Source organism: Suricata suricatta, chromosome 15, assembly GCF_006229205.1.
Source record: "Suricata suricatta isolate VVHF042 chromosome 15, meerkat_22Aug2017_6uvM2_HiC, whole genome shotgun sequence".
Lineage (NCBI taxonomy): Eukaryota > Metazoa > Chordata > Mammalia > Carnivora > Herpestidae > Suricata > Suricata suricatta.
In genome coordinates, this window is record NC_043714.1 from 14229783 (window position 1) to 14242080 (window position 12298).

The 12298-nt window shown below is 41.0% G+C and overlaps 1 long non-coding RNA gene across 1 annotated transcript in view; it reads right to left on the reverse strand.

Annotated features, from left to right (window-relative positions):
• Positions 1-8744, reverse strand: part of LOC115279222 — a 50856-nt gene extending 42112 nt beyond the window's left edge. Inside the window, exon 1 of the long non-coding RNA XR_003903292.1 lies at positions 8566-8744. This is a non-coding gene — a long non-coding RNA (uncharacterized LOC115279222). The remainder of the gene's footprint in view (positions 1-8565) is intronic.
• Between the last annotated feature and the right edge of the window lie 3554 nt (positions 8745-12298).

Sequence of the window (12298 nt, forward strand, 5' to 3'; positions counted from 1 at the left end):
GTTGGTGAATTAATGTTGAAATGATATTGCATATAGAGCTTTGTAAATTTAGTACTTTCCAGTTTGGAAAACTATTGTGAAAATCCTATCAATTTTCTTAACGTTTTTTTAACATTTTATTTATTTTTGAAAGAGAGACAGAGAGAGACTGCGTGAGCAGGGGAGGGTCAGAGAGAGAGGGAGACACAGAATCCGAAGACAGTCTCTAGGCTCTGAGCTAGCTGTCAGCACAGAGCCTGATGCAGGGCTCGAACCCATGAACCTTGAGATCATGACCTGAGCCAAAGCAAGACGCTTAACCGAATGAGCCACCCAGGGGCCCCAATTTTCTTACATTTTAAACCATTACACATAAGAGTCCCATTTCAGGGCAGGATGTAAAAAGATACAAAAGACTACTGTTCTACATTAAACAGGAGAAAAATCTAGCTAATCTACAAAATCATAAATGTTCTTGAGCTCATCAGTAGGCTGAGATCACAAGGTAAACTGTTGCTGAGAGAGGAGTAAAAACGAAAAGCATCTGAGGAGAAGAAATACACGTGAGCACAGGATCTTGCTCTGATACAAAGCTGTGCTACAATTGGTTAAGAGTGAGGCAAGACCCTCCTCCAGGATGCTTACCACAGCCTCACACTCCATCATAAGCATTCAGTTTCCATGAAGGAAGAGCAAAAACACAAAGAGAGAGCCCCTGTCTGCTCCAGACATACACTGTCTGCTGAAAGGTAAGGGTAACTTAGGAATACTGAGAAAAAACCGAACCCACACCATGCACAACATAGCAGCAGCCCACTGATGAAGGAAATGAAAGACTGTGCCACACTGACAGCAGTGACAGCAACAGCATACCTCAAACCCAACTCAAATACCAACTAGACTGACTCAAATACCCACACTAACAACTTGGGGGAAGAGGAGGCTTGCCCCTTTCCAGGCAAGAGCACCGTTTCGCTTACTCTCTATTCTTCCATGGGCAGTGTCCAGCATTCTATAAAAAATTATGAGATACACATAAAATCAAGGGGAAAAAATCAGTGCGCTGTCAGAAGATAGAATACATAAAAGAACGAAATCCAGAGATGCCACAGATAGACATGGATTTTATATAACTATGATTATTAATATGTTCAAAGATCAAATGGAAAATATGGACATGTATGAACACATAGATTATTCAGCAAGGAGATGGAAACAATTAAGTCAAAAGGAAATGCTAGATATAAAAATTATCTTATAAGACAACATTGGCATACACACAGAAAAAATTGATAGAATCAAAAAGAGAAGTAGTCAAATCTATAATTAAAATTAGAGATGTTAATACTTCCCTCAGAAATCAATAAACAGACCAAGGCAAAAAAAAAATCCATGAAGATAATGGAGACTTGAACATTGCCAAACAAATTGATCTAATTCACATTTACGGAATACTCTATTCATCCCCAAACAACACATTCTTTTCAAGGTCACATGAAACATTTATCTAGACAAACCATGTTTTCAGATAAAAACAAATGTCAATAATATAAAAGGAATGAAATCAAAACGATGTGTTCTCTGACCACAATGGAATTCACTAGAAATCTGTAACAGATACAGCTGAGAAATCTCTTCATATATTTAAAAAGTAAACAATTTTCATTTCTAAATAACCCACAAGCTAAGGGCAAAAAAATGTATTATAAAATATTTTGATTTGAATGCAAGGAAAACAGAACATATCAATATTTATTGGATGCAGATAAACTGGTTCTTAGAGGAAAAATTATATTATTAAAGATGTGCATTAAAAAAGAGGGAAATCAATGATCTGAGGTTCTGCCTTAAGAAATTAGAAAAAGAATAAAAAATTTAAATTAAAAAACTGGTTAAATTAAAAACAGAAAAAAATGATAAAGAGAAGTTCTAATGCAATGGAAAGCTGAAAAACAATAAATATCAATATATCCGAAGGCTAATTCTTTGAAAAGATCAATAAAATTGAGAAATCTCCAACCAGACTGGATCATAGAGAAAGAATATTGGAAAATTGGGAGGGGGGGGCTGTGTTGTTGGGCTGGGGAAGAGACATGAATTACCAATATCAGAAAGAAAAAGGAGTATATCACTATATAACCTACATTTTAAAGGCTAAGGAATATCACAATTAATGCTATGCCAGTAAGTTTAATGATTTGGATGAAACGGACAAGTTCCAAAAGATACACAAATAAGCAAAGTTTATTCAACAAGAAATAACCTGACTAGTTCTATATCTATTAAATAAATTGGATTAGTAGTTCAAAACTTTCCCACAGAGAAATCCCATGACAATTCGACTTGACTGGTGAATTCTACCAAACACTTAAAGAGGAAGTATCATACCTAGTTTCAGAAATTAGGTGAGGAGAAAGTACTTCTCAATGCATTTTAAGAAGCTTTTATACTTTGAGTTCAAAGTCAAATAAATACATTAAAGAAACAAAGCTCAGGCAGTGCACAGGTGAGTCCGGGGATCCCTGTTTTGTTTGAACAGTTTGAACTGAACAGACCCAGGGACACCCCTTCTGCCAGCTTCCGACCACCCTCCAACCTTTCTTTCAGCGGCAATCCTGGGAGCCATCATCGCTGCCACCCTTTGCCTCCAGGGCCAGCCAACACCTTATTCTCAGTTTAGCTCCTTATTACCGACTAATCATGACCTTCAGATTCATCAGAATTATCCCAGGAAGGTGGAGGCTGCCTTCAACAGCCTGCTCCGCACGCATCTGGGGGGCTCCTGCACCTACCTCTCTCTGGGCTTCTATTTCTCCCACAAGGATGTGGCTCTGGAGGGCGTGGGCAACTTCCTCCTGGAGTCAGCTGAGGAGAAGCACAAGGGCCCTGAGCATCTCTTGATGATACAAAACTAGCGCAGCGTTGGCCCCCTGCTCCAGGACGGGCAGAAGGCCTTCCAAGATGAGTGGTATTAAACCCCGAGCGCCATGAAAGCTGCCAGCGTCTGGAGAAAACCCTAAATGCGCCCTTCAGGATCTGTAGGCTCTGGGTTCTGCCCCGCAGACCGCCAGCTCTGAGACTTCCGCCAGCTCTGAGACTTCCGCCAGCTCTGAGACTTCCGGGAGATCCACTTCCTGGATGAGGAGGTGAAACTTATCAAGAAGATGGGCGAGCCCTAACTAACCTACCCAAGGCCTGGGCTGGGCGAGTATCTCTTGGAAAGGCTCACGCCCAAGGACCACTAGGAGACGCTGAAGTCCAGCAGCCTTTGAGCGGCCCCTCTGGGATGCCCCGGGTGCCAGGTTCTGCCTGAGCCTCTCCCTGCAGCCACAGGGCAGCTCTTTCTCAAGCTGTAGACCAAATGGAAACAATAACGCGTTTTGTAGCAAAAGCAGACAAACAAAAACTACAAAACAAACCAAAAAAAGGGGAGGGGGTGCCTGGCTGGCTCAGTGGGTAGAACATAGAGGAGCCTTGACCTCAGGGTGCGGAGTTCAAGCCTCACACTGGAGGTGAAGGCTACCTAAAATAAAAATTAAAAAATAAAAACAGGGGCGCCTGAGTAGTTCAGTCAGTTAAGCATCTGAGTTCAGCTCAGGTCATGGTCTCACAGTTTGTGAGTTCAGGCTGTGTGCAGACAACTCAGAGCCTGGAGACTGCTTCAGATTCTGTGTCTCCCTCTCTTTCTCTGTCCCTCCCCCATCACGTCCTCTTTCTCTCTCTCTCTCTCTCTCTCTCTCTCTCTCTCTCTCTCTCTCAAAAAATTAATAAACATTAAAAACAAACGAAACAGACAGAAAGCTCAGATGAAAATCCTTAATGAACACAAACACAAAACCCTTAAAACATTAGCAAACTTAATTTAGTTATATACATATATACATATCAAAAAGATAATATATCACAACCATAATTTATCCTGGAACTAAAGTTTGTTTAACATTTAGAAATCAATCAACATAATTCACTGTATCAAGTGACTAAGATAAAAAACCTGAACATCTCAATAGATGCAGAAAAAGTATTTGACACAACTTAACCATTCATGAAAAAACCTTTTAGCAAACTAGGAATAGAACTTTCTCAACTTGATAAAAGGCATAATTATGGGTTGAAATATGAACCCGCCCCCTTCAAAATATGTTGAAGCCTTAGCCCCTAGGATCTCAGAACATGACCTCATTTGCAAACAGGGTCTTTGTACAAGTAGTCAAGTTAGGATGAGGTCTTCAGAGTGGTCCTGATCCAGTAAGACTGGTATCCTCACAAAACTGGAAAAGTTAGACACAGAGACAGACATGAGCAGAGAGAGGACTGTGTGAAGATAAAGAGAAAATGCCACATGAAGGTGGAGATTGAAAACATGTACTTAGAACCCGAGAAATGCCAACGATCGCTGGCAAACCTTCGGAGCCGAGGAGAGGGGCAGGGAACGGATTCTCATTCACAGTTCTCAGAAGGAACCTTGCCTCCACCTTGATTTCAGACTTCTAGCCTGCAGAGCAGTGAGACAATAAACTTTGCGTTTGCAGCCACCCCATCTTGGGTACGTTGTTATGGCAACCCTTAGAAGCTAAGACAGGCAGGTAGCTATTAAAATAACAAAAACAACAAAAATACCCGAGCATCACACAACTGAATGCCTCCTGACAAAGATCAGAAACAAGACAAGGATAAAACTTGCAGTTTTCCCTGGCAGTTCCCGGCCACTTGCAGGAAAAAAGTAAAACACATAGAAAATGGAAATGAAGAAATAAAGCTGCCGTTATTTGCATATAACTTCATCATCCACAGAAACGAGCCCAAAGAATCTTTAAAAAACAAAAACAAACAAACACATAACCGAACCCGATCTAATAAGTAAATTCAGCAATGCTGCAAGACACAAAAAGTCAATATACCAAAAAATTTCTATATGTTAGCAGTAAAAAATTGGAAAGTGAAAAAAATCAGTCATTTCCAACAGAGTCAAAAAACATGAAATATTCAGGAATAGACCCAGCAGAATATGTTCAGTTTGTATGCTAAAAATCGTAAAACATTATTGAAGGAAATTAAAGATCTAAACAGAGAAATATTCTGTACTTATGGATCAGATGTTTGGGATGCAATTGACAGGCTAATTAAAAAAATTTTTTTAATTTATTTGTTTTGAGAGAGAGGGAGCAAGCAGGGAGGCGCAGGGAGAGAGGGAGAGAGACCCCCAAGCAGGCTGCATCCCGTCAGTGCAGAGCCTAACGTGGGGCTCGATGCCACAGGCTGCAAGATCAAGACCCGAGCAGAAATCAAAAGTCAGATGCTTAACCAGCTGAGCCACCCAGGTGCCCCTCTAGTTTTAAAAGTTATATGGAAAAGCCAAGGACCTAGAATAGACAAAACTATTCTGAAAAAGATAACATTGGAGGAGTGATATCACCTGATTTCAAAACTTAGTTTAAAGGTACAATAATCAAACCACTATGGCACTGTTATAAAGATAGGCATATAGATCAATGGGATAGAATACAGAGTTTAAAAGTAGACTCCCGTGTGATTTATCAAATGACTTTTGACAAATGTACCAAGATAATTTAATGAGAAAAGAGATCATCTTTTTAAGAGATAGTTCTGACTGTACATTATATTAAAAATGGAAAAGATTTCAACTCTTCCATTGCCTCATATATATAAATTAACTCAAAATGGATCATAGACCTACATTAAAATGTTAAAACTATAAGACTTCTAGGAAACAATATGTAAGAGGAAGTCTGTGACCTTGGCATAGGAAAGATTTCTTGGATAAGATACAAAAAGCACAAATCATAAAATAAAATATAAATAATTTGAACTTTGTTAAAATTACAAACTCTTGCTCTTTTAAAGCACTGTTAAGTAAGAGAAAAGACAAATCACAGACTGGGAGAATCTATTTGCTAAATATCTGGTAAGTTATTTCTATCCGGAATATACAAAGAAGGCTTACAACCCAATAAAAAAAAACCAAACAACCAAATTGTGAAAAAGTGACAACAAATTTGGACACTTTACAGTAGAAAATACATGAATGACAAATAGGCACATCTCAGAAGCTCAACAATAATAATCATCTGGGAGGGCTGCCGGTGGCTCAGTCAGTTAAGCATCTGACATCAGTTAAGTCATGGTCTCAAGGTTCATGAGTTCAAAAACTCCAGTGGGCTCTGTGCTGACAGCTCAAAGCCTGGAGCCTGCTTTGGATTCTGCGTCTCCTTCTCCCTCTGCCCCTCTCCTGCTTGTGCTCTCTCTCTCTCAAAAGTAAGTAAACATTTTTTTAAAAGTCATTTGGGAAAGCGAATTAAGATCACAAGTGCCAAGGAAAGAGTTAACTCGCCAGGCCTGGGTTGCCCAAACCCTGAATATTCCAAAGAAAGGCCTGTGTTTAGAACTGACTTTTGGAATATTCCATGGGATATCCTGCCTTACTAGTAAGAGTGTTTTTGTGTGTCTGAGCCCTTGAGTCATGCTACGTTTATATTGAAATCCTGCTTTTGTATGCCCAACGCCTTGGACCATGCTTTACCAGTTTGACCCAGTAAGTTTATCCTGACACAGTGATTTGTAAGGAAAACCTAGTTTTGCTTGAGGCTGAGAGGGGACCTGGAGGAGGGTAGCTGAGGTCAGTCACAGATGCTGCATGCCTACATTATTGACCCCTGGTAAAACTGTAGGCATGGAGACGCCAGTAAGCTTTCTCAGTTGGCAATATTTTGCACATGTCCTACATTGTTGCTGGGAGAATTAAGCATATTCCCTAGAATATGCACCTAGGAGCCTGCCCTTGGTGTCCCCTGGACTTCACCCCATGTGCCTTTTCCATTTGCTACTTCCAGTGTATGTTCCTTCACAGTAATACATTATAACCATAAATAGAACAGCTATATTTGAGTCCTATGAGTTCCTCTTGCAAAACACCGAGCCTGAGGATGGTATTGGGGTCCGCCAATACAATGAGATAATATTTATTACACACCAACTTGAATGACTAAAAGTAAAAAGATTGACATGCCAATTGACAATTGCCATTTTAGCAAGGATCGGAAAGCCCCTGGAACTTTCTAGATTGTTGGTGGGGATGCAAAATGTTACAGACAACTTCTTCAGAAACAGTTTGGCAGTTTTTTAAAATAAAGATAAATATATTTATCATATGACTCAGCAATCCTATTCATAGATATGTAACAAAGACATGAAAGTGTATGTCCACACAAAGACACCCATGCCAATGTTTTTGTCAGCTTTATCCATAATAGCCGAACATTTCAAATGTTCAATGCCTGGTAGATGGATAAACAGACTGTAGAACATCCATAGTCTACGAATAACATAGTCTAAACAGAATACAGAATAGAATATATATTGTATATTCTATATAGAATATAGAATAGAATATAGAAATACAAAGGAACAAATTACCAATATACACAACAACACGGATGACTCTCAGACACATTACATTACATGGAAGGAGCAAGATACCGAAAACTGCATACCCATATGACTCAGCTTGTGTGACTATTTGGTCAAAAACAAAACTATACAGACAGAAATCAGATCAGTGGTTGCTGGGGGCCAGAATTGAAAGAGGGGAGTTTGCAATGGGTAATGAAGGAAATTGGGGGTAATTATTACATAAATGTGTATATTTGCCAAAACCAAAAGCATCTTGTGGGTTGAAAATTAATCTATGGGAAATACAGTAAAGCACAGTTTCTGATAAGAGAAATTAAACAATCATATATGAGATATAAGTACATATTCAAGTAAGATGTTCAAGGATAGAAGCGATTGCCTAAATTCTGTGGGCCTAGCACAGTGTACTTAATAAATGCTAATAACCTGGAAAGAAAAGCTTCTCCTGAAGTATGCATGGTATTCCACGATAAAAATTTCTTGTGTAATTTAATCATTTCCCTATTGTCGGATGTGTCAGTAGTTTCTAATAATTTACTATTTATCAGAAATGGTGTCATAAGAACATACTTACAAGGCTTTTTCCTGTCTTTTCTTACATTATTTTTACATAGATTTTATTTTTCCTCTTTTCTTATTTTACTTATGAACTCTTAAATTTCTCTGAAACTTATTAAGCTAAAATCTATTTTTTCCTCTACCTCTTAAAAAGCCATCTTCATCCAGATATATGAGTTAAAATCTTCCTTGCTTCCTCCTTCTTATGCTCTTTTGTGATCTTTAAGGACTGGGTTCAAATGTACCACTATGACAGTGTTACCTCCATTAACCCTATTGTAACATTTACATACTGCTTTGTAATTATCTGTTTGTCTGACTTTCCCCTGAGATTCTCATGAGAACACACTGTTTTCTATTCATCTTCCACTCTTCCCCTCTCTAGAGTGGACACATGGTAGGGACTTTAAAAGGACGTCTTTGGTATTTAATGAATGATAGGGGTCTGGACAGTGGGGCCCTATTCTTACCCAGCCCTCTACCCACAGCCACGGTATGAATTCAGGCCTATTTATCCCTCTTTACTATATAAGATAAATCCATCTTTTTTCAATGTCTTGTTATGGCATAACCCTAAAAGAATAAAGCAAATCTCACCAGAGAAGCATTTGAGTCGTAACATTTCTCTCTCTCTTCTTTCCCTCTCATGACATTGGAGGGCCTCGTTAAGTTTTCCGTAGCGAAGGAGTTTGTTCTGCTGTGAGATAATATAGCAAGACAATAGAGATCACAAGCTCTGAAAACAGAATTGTTGGGATTAGAGGTGTGTTCTGCCACTTGCTAGTTACTGGTAGTGTAAGGATACAAGTCTGATTCAGGCTTCCCCTGTACTTAAAGGGGAAGCTGCCGGTTTCTCCATATCATTGCCCAGGGAGGGAGGGACAACTCTTGGGGCGCCCAATCAGGAGAGGCCAGCTGATACCTTTGACCTTTCTAGGGGCGGGCCTAGCCATGCCCTAGATGTAGGGGTCCTGGGCCCACTCTGATTGGTCAATACTCTAAATGTTGTGATTGGCTCCCACAACTGCCAGTATTGATAGGGGGTAGGGATTGGATCTCTGTGCCTGTGTCGTCATTTCCTGTAACTTCCCCTTCCCAAACTCATAAAAGCCTTACCCTGCCTTTGTTCCCGGTGCTCGCTTCACGTGGCCAGCGGGTTGGTGGAGTATGTGAGCCGAGCTTACACCCGTAATAAAGCCCTTTGCTTTTGCATGCGTGACTCAGTCTCCCTGGTAGTCTCTGGTCTTTTTTGGGGGGTGATTTTGGAAACTTAGGCATGGCATAACAGTAAGTTACTTACACTCACTGGTTTTGGAAAGTTAGTATCTTTCCCGCACAATGGGAAAAGTGCAGACCTGATAGGGTCATTTTGAGGACAGCAGAGATAAGGTATGTCAAGATCCGGCACAGCTCCAAGCACACAGGAAAGCACAGGAAAGACGAGCTCTCTTTTATTAGCTACATTCTCTATTAGCACTGTCCTATCTTTACTACTAAAGTTTTCAGCAGGCTGTGTCACACTGGCTAGCACTTTGGGAAAGGGGGCCGGTGGCAACGTGGAAATGCGTGCCCATGTCACGTGCACTGGTCTTGCCGGCTGGGCAAATACAATTCCCTTGCATCTCTGGCCATGATCTGGATGGAGGGCGGCCTGAATCCCTGATTGACGGAAGAGACCTCACAGCAGGCTTTGTTCTTGGGCTCGGTTTATGCAGATGAACCACTATTTTTCATCTCCCATCTCCGTTCTGTCATCAGCGTCCCTCAGTCTTCACGTGGTGCTCCCTTCCTCTTATGCATGTGATGAAAGGTCTGAAAGCCTGGAGACCACTCTTACTCTGGCTTCATTCATGCCATGATTTCTCACCTATTCAAAACGATGCTATTTGGGTGTCCTTCCAGCAGCTGGCTTCCTCCTGCTCTTTTTATTTCTCTTGTTTGCTTTACAAATTAGAGAGAAAAATTCTTTCCTTGTTTTTTTTAATCACTGTCATGGGGCTGGGGGGCTGAAAGGAAGCTGGTTTCCAAATGTATCTTTCCGGATGCCCAGAAAACAGGAATTCTAAGGGAACTATAGGGTTTGCTTTTAAGATTAAGTACACCTGGAGCTGTACCTGCGGGGCTTCTGGGCTGTAAATAAATACTAAACTAGGAGCTCTTTCACCAGGATTTTAACTACAGGCTCATTTGCTTCTGTGAAATACTAAGTGAGACTCATTTCTGAAATGACTGGTGAAGAGAGACTACAAACCCTGTATTCTAAGCAAATGGTATAGCCTCCCAAGGCCATCCGCCATCTGCCAGCCAAGTGTCTAAATTGCTACAGCTCAAATCCCTCTTCAGTAAACAACATTAACCAAAAGGTTCACTTTGCTGAATCAATTTCAAATCCTGAAAAGTGGTCCACGCTGACATTCAGTGTGGCATAGGGAGAGAAACATCATTTTAGAAGAAGGATCACCTGAGTAATTCAAAGGAAAGTATGAGGATTAATAATGAAATCATAATAGATAATGCTTATTGAGAACTTACTCTTTCCTGAGCCCTGGGCTTAATGCTTTGCCAATATCATCATGTTGAATCAATTCAACCCTTTAAGGTGATTACTAACATTGCCCAGTTTTGCAGCCGACAAGAGGAAGACTTAGAGAACTTGAAGGACTTATCCAAACTCACACACATGGTAAATGTCAGAACCGGGAGTGAAGCCCTGTCCTGCCGAAAGCCCAGAACGATGCTCTGAGGCAGGTGTCCTCCGATACAGGGCCGGATCATGGCACTACAGCTACACAAACATGCCCTGAGGAGCTTGTAAAAAACTGAAACTATTGGCTTCCCCCTGAGAGATGCTGATGCAGAGGGTCTCAGATGTGAGCCAAGGAATTGATAGGATGACAGCTTAGCCTCTACTCTGTAATGACCCCAGTATTCTGAAGCTGTATCAGAAGATTACAGAAATACCCTCTAGGTTGTGGTTATGGAAGAGAGAAAGACTGCTGGGTTTGAAGTTCTTATCATTTGAGTACGTTGCTTGAAGGTGGTATATGTCAACTTCACATATCTGAGACAGGTGTCATTATATACCCTGATATATTCTAGTATCTTCCAAGGTTGTAGTGGAGATCAGAAAAGAGAATGTAGCAAAAACAGTGCTATGTACACACATATCATACATTTATTACTATAGTACTACATTTCTTTTTCCTTGGGTAGAACAGACTTCAGTGCTCTATCGAGAATAATTTAGATCTTGTTTTTCTTTTTTTTGCAATCCTCACTCCCCATACCAACAACCAGCACTCGTGGCTCTTCTGAGGGCTTCCCTGGGACAGTTGAGGCTGCTTTATCCTCAGACATTTATGTGCATGAAGGGAGGCCCTAGTCCAAAAGCTGACTGTGTGTGGAAGTGAGAAAGGACAGCTCACCGGCTCAGGTCAGAACAACTGAGGCACAACTTACTTTGCAGAGCATCTCTGCAGGATCAGGACTCTAGGATTTAGCCTGAGGTTGCACTTTTGCAGAACTTTCTGCCCTTTCCTGACCCATCCTGCTCACATCCCTACTGGTCTCTCCCAGGGGCCCTTCCTTTACAAAGTACTTGCACAATAATCTTCCACTTAAAATCTGCTCCTGAAGAATCTAAACTCGGAGATTTTGCTCCAAAGTCTAAGACCAATCCCCCTCTGTTCAGGGCCCACCAACATGGCCATGCTCATGGCCTCCCTTTGTCTTTCCTTCCACCCTAGCTCAGTGTCACATTCTAGTTGAAAGTTGTGAAGGGTCTAGACTCTCAACTTGCTCTTCAACGCTTTTATCCCTGCCTTTAGTTGCTTAAAAGGCCCTAGGCATTGAGGAAGTTGTGGGTAGCTTTAGGCCAGGGGTAGACTCTAGACCATTTGCTTGGTACCAGGCCACATGTGTTCCCCAAGGCAACAAATGAAACAGCTGCTCAAACGGGAGGAAGAGGCAAAGAGGAGAAATTGATGGAGGTGATCCTAATGAACACTGCCAATGTATTACTACACCATACTACTCAATATCAAACTGACTTTTCATTTTTGTGTACTGCTGGTTTGCTTTGCCCCCCTTGTCCTCACTGGCCAACATTTTGGGAATGAAGATTCCCAAAAGCTGCGGGGGACCAGCCCACGCACCAGAGTCCAAGGGTCTCTGAGTAGGGGGTTGGTGTCGGCGAAATATCTATAAGAAAGAACACAGACAACATGAATGGTGGAAGAGACCACACTTTACTGTGAAACTTGGTGTCTTATATACCATAGGTGATTACATCTTTCTTTTAATGATTACATTGTTTGCAATTTCTTAGGAA